Genomic DNA, 7,358 nt, shown 5'->3' on the forward strand with positions numbered 1-7,358 from the left:
GAGAGAGAGAGAGAGGAGAGAGAGAGAGAGAGAGAGAGAGAGAGAGAGAGAGAGAGAGAGAGAGAGAGAGAGAACATGATGAGCGATCAGAATGGAAAAGAACAAAGAGCAAAAAAAGCCTTCCAATTAGCCAAGAACTTGGTCTTCGTGGAGAAAACAGTATTCATAAATTTGTTGGATGAAAGAAGGGAGAAATAATCCTCAGGGTGAGGGAAATATTAGGTAAAAATTACATAACAGTCAAAAATAAGATGTTCAAATGAATGAAAATTATAATTATGAAATGAATTTGAAGAAACAAGGAAAATAAAGAACATGTCTGGAATGTCTGAAATGCTTTGAGATAGAGGTTAAGAATATCAGTCTGAATCTTAAGCAGGAAATTTTCAGGGAGAGAAGAGATTGTATGGGGGGTATCCAATGAGGAGAATTTTACAATACTTCATTTAAGAGATAATCAGATTTCATATGGAAATGCAAGGGTATAATATAATTTAACAAAAAAAAATATGCTATTGTGGGACAGCATTAAATGTATAGAGAAAAAGATAAATGGATGCAGAATGAGCTTTACATGTCTTCTTTGAGAAGTGGATGATATGGTACTAATTTCTAATTTTATGAGATATAACATGCATGAGAATGTCAAGGAAAGAAAAGGAATAGCTCTGGTCAGCTACTTTAAGGTGTCTTACTAAAAATGTTGCATAAGATTAGGTTAAAGTCTGAATGTATGAAGCAGAGCACGCTGCTCAACTCCTGACAGAAGATGATGAACTTAAAATGCAAAATGAGACACACTTTTCTGGACATGGCCAAAGTATGATTTTTTTGGGGGGCGGGACTATGCACATGTGTATTGAGTGATTTATTTATTTTTTCATTTTAATTTGGTCAATAGGACAAAATAATAAAAAGAATACAAAGATAAATAGCTTGTGAAGAATTAAAAGCAGCAGTCATTGAAGTCATTATATTTTTAGAAACTTTGAAGTAAAAAACAAGGCTGTCCAACACATTATTATTATTATTATGGTTATTTTATGTCATAATTATATATTATGTTACAATATTTTAATTTTGTGTTTAGAATTTGTTCATATGTTATTAAGTTGTAATAAATTCTTAAATTTAACCCCAACAAAGTGCAATGCTTAGGGATATGTAGATTTTCCTGTCTATTGCAAATAGATGGTATTGAAATCATGGAAACGAATGGAATTTTCCATTGTTCTAGAATATAGGATAACTATAAACAATTTGCCTCGTTGTTATCTATTATTTTGTAAATGACATATAGAGAACAATTGTAATATGAACTACTAATAAACACTAGTAATTAATAAGTAAGCTGTGGTATCCTACAATTATGATATAATTTCAACACATTAAGACATTAGAATATTAATAATGTAAGTCAATTTTATTTGAGATTCTTAACTGTCTCATCTACCATATGTATGTTTTTAAGCTTTGAAAATTGTGGGGTTTTTTCAAAAGGAGCAAACCTTTGAGTTTCATTATGATTCAGGTTTCTCCACTATTCTTTCTTGGTCTTTTCTCCCCCCTGAAGATTGGCATTATTAAATGTCATTTTCTGACAGCTCATTCTGGGAAAATGAAGGTTTATACGTGACATTTTCATGATTTCTGTGGGTGATATTGAGCTTTGAGAAAAATTTATGGTCTCTTTAAATAAGTGCTCTGAAATAATTAAATGAACTGTTTAGCAAAGTGCTTTGCAATTAGTTACTTAGCTGTTCACACCTTTGAGGGATTTCATGAAAAGTAGCTTCTGGTCATGCTATACTTCAGGAAAAGTTTGCAAGTCTCTCATTCCTTTTTCATGCTTAAGGGAAAGGAAGAAGTATTCATATAGTGCCAACTATGTACCCATTTCTGTGCTAAGTGCTTTTTATAGAGGAGGTCTCATTAGATTTTCAAAACAATTCTGCGAAGGGGGCGCTATTATTATCCCTGTTTCCAGTGGAAGTAATTGAGGCAAACAGAAGCTAAGCAATTTTATCAGACTCACACAGCACTAAGTGTTATATTGAACTCATATTTTCCTAATTCTAAGCCCATTTGCTCTATCTACTGTCAGCAGCTATCTCTGTAGCTTCAGCAAGGTTGAAGTTTAGACCTAACCAACCCCAATTTGAAAAAAAAATATTTGATTATCTTTATTATTTAAACATTATGACTCTTTTTTGCACAGAATACAAATTCAACCACTGAAGTAAAATTTTTCTACAAGTAATTCATGGTTTATGTAGCAATTTAAAAGGTTAAAAATTAAATATAGGTGGCACCAGATTCAAAACAAGAATTGCTGAAATGTAGATAAGGAAAGCACCTATTCCCATATACTATAAATTATAGGAATCTCCTTACCATCAATCTTATGTTAAGCCATGACCAGGTATAAGAAAGAAGGAACAGGCTGATGTCACAGATAGAATTTCAAAAAGAAAACTGGTGGCATATTAAGTATTTAACTAAGTGGGAACTGGGGAATGTTTGTACGGTCTTTGCCACCTAGGCAATTAGAACATAGAGGTTTCTTTAAGTGCAATGGAAGGCTTTGCACTAGTGACATGACACCTGGTGGCCCCATGATTATTAAATAGCCCAGAGTTCAGAGTGGTACTCTTCTGACTTACTGGAATATTTAGCTTTAAATGAATCATAGAGACCAGTAGGTATAGGTTCTTCCCCATAAGGAAGAAGAGGGATGGGGGTAGGACTGGGCTTCTTTGCAATAAACAAACATGTACACTTGATTGCTTTTAAACATCTGTATCTTTAAGTTCAGTAAACTAGCTTTACAGAATTTACTTGTTTCTAGTCAGTAATTTCCATTAGCTTCTATGAGATTAGTATGACTTTTAGCCTCCCAACAAAATCCTCCATCATCATTCAGCTTAAGCATTTCTAGTAAATAGTGAATCTCACTTTCTATTTTGCAACCATTCCAATTCATCCTAACTGACCATTGTTTAAATATGGATCAGAACAGAATGGAAATAGTTTGTACAGACAAACTAGTTAGAAATATATAATGACAAGAATCCTAAAGATAGAAAAGAAAGAAAGGCCTGGGCAGGGTGCAGTCCAGTATTTGGAGTCTTCAACAATAGGAAATAAGCGGACAGTCAAGCTCATAGCAACAGAAAAGTTTAGCAATACATAGATCATTTATCCTTATCCCAGAGGGTCTGAAGGAACCATAAAAGTGGTAGGAAACCCAGTCCAGCAATCAATTATATGTTGAAAGGAGGACAAGACATATTTCTGGTTACTGGAACAAAAGGCTAGGGTAGAAGCTCAGTCATAAGGGAATAGAACAAGAGACCAATTATTGGAAATGTAGAACAGGACCAGCAATAAAGCTGAAAAGGATTATATATGGAACTTGCTACAGATATGTGCTGAGAGTGGATTAGAGTTTAGGACGAAGCATTTCTGACTGAGGAACAGAAGTTAAAGTTGGGAGATGCTGGAAGCATCAGACCAAAGCAAGTAACTGGCATTACAGGGTATTGGACAAAAAATCCCAAAGTGGAAAGTGTCTTCCAGATAGGAAATACAGTCAAGCTGGAGAAATCACCAGGTTTCTGATTTTCACAATGAATTTCTTTAGTTTTTAGAAGACAGCTTCCTTTGGGTTTTTAGATGTTTGAATGTCCTGGAATGAGACTGGCTCCATCCTCCAGCTTAAACTGATGCTTCTGTCCCCATTACTCTCCACTGAAAAAAAAAGTATATGAGTGGTGGTATGCCCCAGGGATTGTTGGCCACCATGTTAAGGTTCCTTCTATTCTATCTCCACAAGGACAACATTGACTTTAGAGTCTCCGATAGGACTAGTAAGTGTTAAGTGGGTCTAGCTATAAAGGCTAGAAGAAGGGCAGGAGGTCAAGCAGACCATTACACTAATTAGAAGCTTTTTCCAATATATTGATCAAAAATATATCTCTCTTCAACTTGTAGCCATAGATCCTAACTTTACTCTCTGAAATAGTGTAAAAATCTGTATCTTTTTACACATGACAAATCTTCAAAGATTTTTTTTTGAGGGAGGAAGACAATGCAGTTCAAGTTAAGTGACTTGCCCAAGGTCACAGAGCTAGTGAGGGTGTCAAGGTTGAGGTCAGATTTGAACTCAGTGCCAGTGCTCTATTCACTGTACCACCTCGCTGACCCCAGATCTTCAAAGTTTTGAATATGATTATAATATTCTCTACAGGTCTTATTTCTTATAGTCTCATTTCTCTAATAACTTCACCTATCCTTTGTGTAACATAGGTTGGTTTCCAGATCTTTAACTATATTGATTACTCTGTTTTTTGTTAGTCTCAAAAAGTGATGTTTAGAACTGAGGGCAGTACTTCAGACATACTTTTTTTTAGGGCAATTTGGGGTTAAGTGACTTGCCCAAGGTCACATGGCTAGTTTTTGTGTTAAGTATCTGAGGCCAGATTTTAATTCAGGTCCTCCTGACTCAAGGGCCAGTGCTCTATTCACTGTGCCACCTATCCACCCCTAGATATACTTTCATTGGGACAAATTATACTGGAAATATTACCTTTCCTTTTGTGGTCAATTAATGAGGTTTAAGACTGCATTTTCTCCATGAAAAATGCTAATTACTGTAGTCATTTTTGATCATGTCCCTACCCTATCAATGAATAAACAAAAACCAATCTTAGAACAGAAATTTTGTCATACACTCAACATGTATATTTACTTAATTATAAATATGCTAATATTTATGTATGTTATAAAATGTATACACAACGTAGAAATTTTAAAAGATGAAATAATTTTTCATCCCAGAATCAGTAAAAAGCTCCTGGAGTTTATTGAAAAAGGAATGACATGGTCACATCTTAGGTATAAGAAAATCACTTTGGGAGTTGTATGGAAGATTGATTAGAAAGGAGAGACATTTGAGGAAGGAAAAGCAATTAGATCCCTATTGTAATAGTCCATGTGATGAGGGCTTGAACTAGGATGTTGGTTATTTGAGAGGAAAAAAGGAGACAAATGGAAGAGATGGGTAAATAGAAATGACAAGATTTGATAGCTAACTTGATAAGTGAGGTGAGAGAAAGAGAAGAACTGAAGATAATATTGAGGACGTAAACAAGGGTGACTAACAGCATGATGATGCCTTAGACAGAAACAGAGAAGTTCAACAAGGTAGGGTTCTTTCTTTCTCTCTTTTTTTGTGAGGGAGAAAATAATCTAATGAGATCTGAGATTCAGATGACCATCCATCTATGTTTGGGCATTAATGTAAGACTCATTCTGTCCTATTTAAAATGGAAAAAAAGTAGGAAATCTTACTCATGAGTCTCTGTTCAAGAGTACAGAGTGTGTTCACAGAGGGTTTGCTCATCATGGCCTCAAGGAAATCTGGGGAAAAGGAGGTTTTCTTGTTTAGGAGAGAAGACTTTTTTTCAGTGGCATCTGTGAAACTACCGCAGTGAGTGACATAGTTTGTAAAGCTGTCTTATAGCTACCCTAAGGGGGAAAGGCAAGCCCTGGTGTAGAATAAGCAGAAATCCACTCTTAGAGTTCATCCAGAATGGGTAGGAGCCTGCACAGTGGAGGAAGGGAGAAAAATGAGGAAGTTCTGGGGGATAAAGATAATTGTGACTGGCTGTAGACAAGAAAGGATGTAAGCCATATTCCTACACTCATATGGCTTGATGAGTTTGTAACCATAGCTTCTCTGTCATTAGTCCATAATCATTTATTAAGAGCTCATTATGTGCTAGGTACTGCCCTAAGTTCTAGGGATACAAATAAGAAAAAGAAAGACAGTCCTTGCCCTCATGGAGCTTATAATACAATCAAAGAAGAGAATACAGTAAAAGAAATGGACATGGGGAAGCTAGAGAGTACACACCACCAGAAACCAAGCAGAGAAGTTGATGGAAAATGGATTGGCTGGAAATTCCTGAGTCCCCTTAAAAGGAAGACTTTGGGAGGAATTTATCGCTCCACCTTTCTGCTCTCCAATCAGAGGGGGAGAAGCAACTGAGGGTTCTGAGAAGGTATTGAATATCAAATTTTGACTCCATGTTCAAGACATATTCCTCCTCACAATGGCTTCTGGTCCTTACTGTAGAGATGCTTTGCTTAGATACAGAGATGGATAGATTGTTTATTGAGTTGGTCCATCAGTACATCTATAATGTGAGACTAATGTTTTTTCCACAAAATGGCAGCCCTCACCAAACATTTGTCATTAGTGATTACATTTTGGAGCTATAGATTATTTTTTCTTTAATTTTTGGAGGGGAAAGGCAGGGCAATTGGAGTTAAGTGACTTGCCCTAGGTCACACGGCTAATAAGTGTTAAGTGTCTGAGGCTAGATTTGAATTCAGGTCCTCCTGACTCTAGGGCCAGTGCTCTATTCACTGTGCCACCTAGCTGCCCCAGAGCTATAGATTCTAACTCCTCAACACTCCTAGCATCTATTGCCTCCCCTCTGCTCATACAGCCTCTATTGAAATGCTTATCACCTATCTCCTGAACTTTTCAATCATTTCTTAAGTGATCTTCCTCTCTTTAATCTGATACCTTATCATTTTCATCTTTTACATACCTGCCAAATGAACATTCCTACAACAAGATCTGACTATGTCACTGACTCACTCGAAAATCTTAAATAGATTCCTCTTCTAATGTAAAATATGAATTCCTCAGCTTGGCATTTAAAACTCTCTTCAATATGGGTCCCATCTACCTATTAGTACTATTTTTCCCTTCATGCCCTCTCTATTCCAATTTAATTAACATAGTTGCTGTCATCATATCCAGTGTTCCCTCTCCTGTTTCTCAGTTAGCATGGTTAGTCAGCATAAGTGGGCCTGTAGTTAATGGGAAATGGGGACCAATAGTTAATGAGAAGGAGGGAATCAGGATAGAAGAGACAAACATCTATTTGTAAAAGTTTATAATTTTTTGTCATAGATCCCATTTACCCTAACCCCTTCTCAATACTCCCAAGACACTTTCAGTCCTATAGGAAATCTTCTGAACCAGAAAGAGATATCACTGGAAGAGATATCACTCTCCCATAATTCAGATAAATTGTACTAGATGATCAGCTAAAAGATTTCATTATTGTTTAAAAACATCCGTAGGTATGTAATACATACTTAAGCTTGGCATGCCCCACAAGCCCTATCCTTTTGTAAACATCATAATACCTCTACAAGAGATGACAATGATGATGACTCTTAGCCCTTACATTCACCCTTCTTATTTTCCCATCACATGTAACTTTCAAGCATATCACTGGGCATTTGAGCCATCAGATGGATGCGCTGTTGGGTATTCA

This window comes from Petaurus breviceps, unplaced genomic scaffold (assembly GCF_028583685.1).
Source record: "Petaurus breviceps papuanus isolate PSGF00001 unplaced genomic scaffold, PetGlider_PUasm1.0 90849, whole genome shotgun sequence".
NCBI lineage: Eukaryota > Metazoa > Chordata > Mammalia > Diprotodontia > Petauridae > Petaurus > Petaurus breviceps.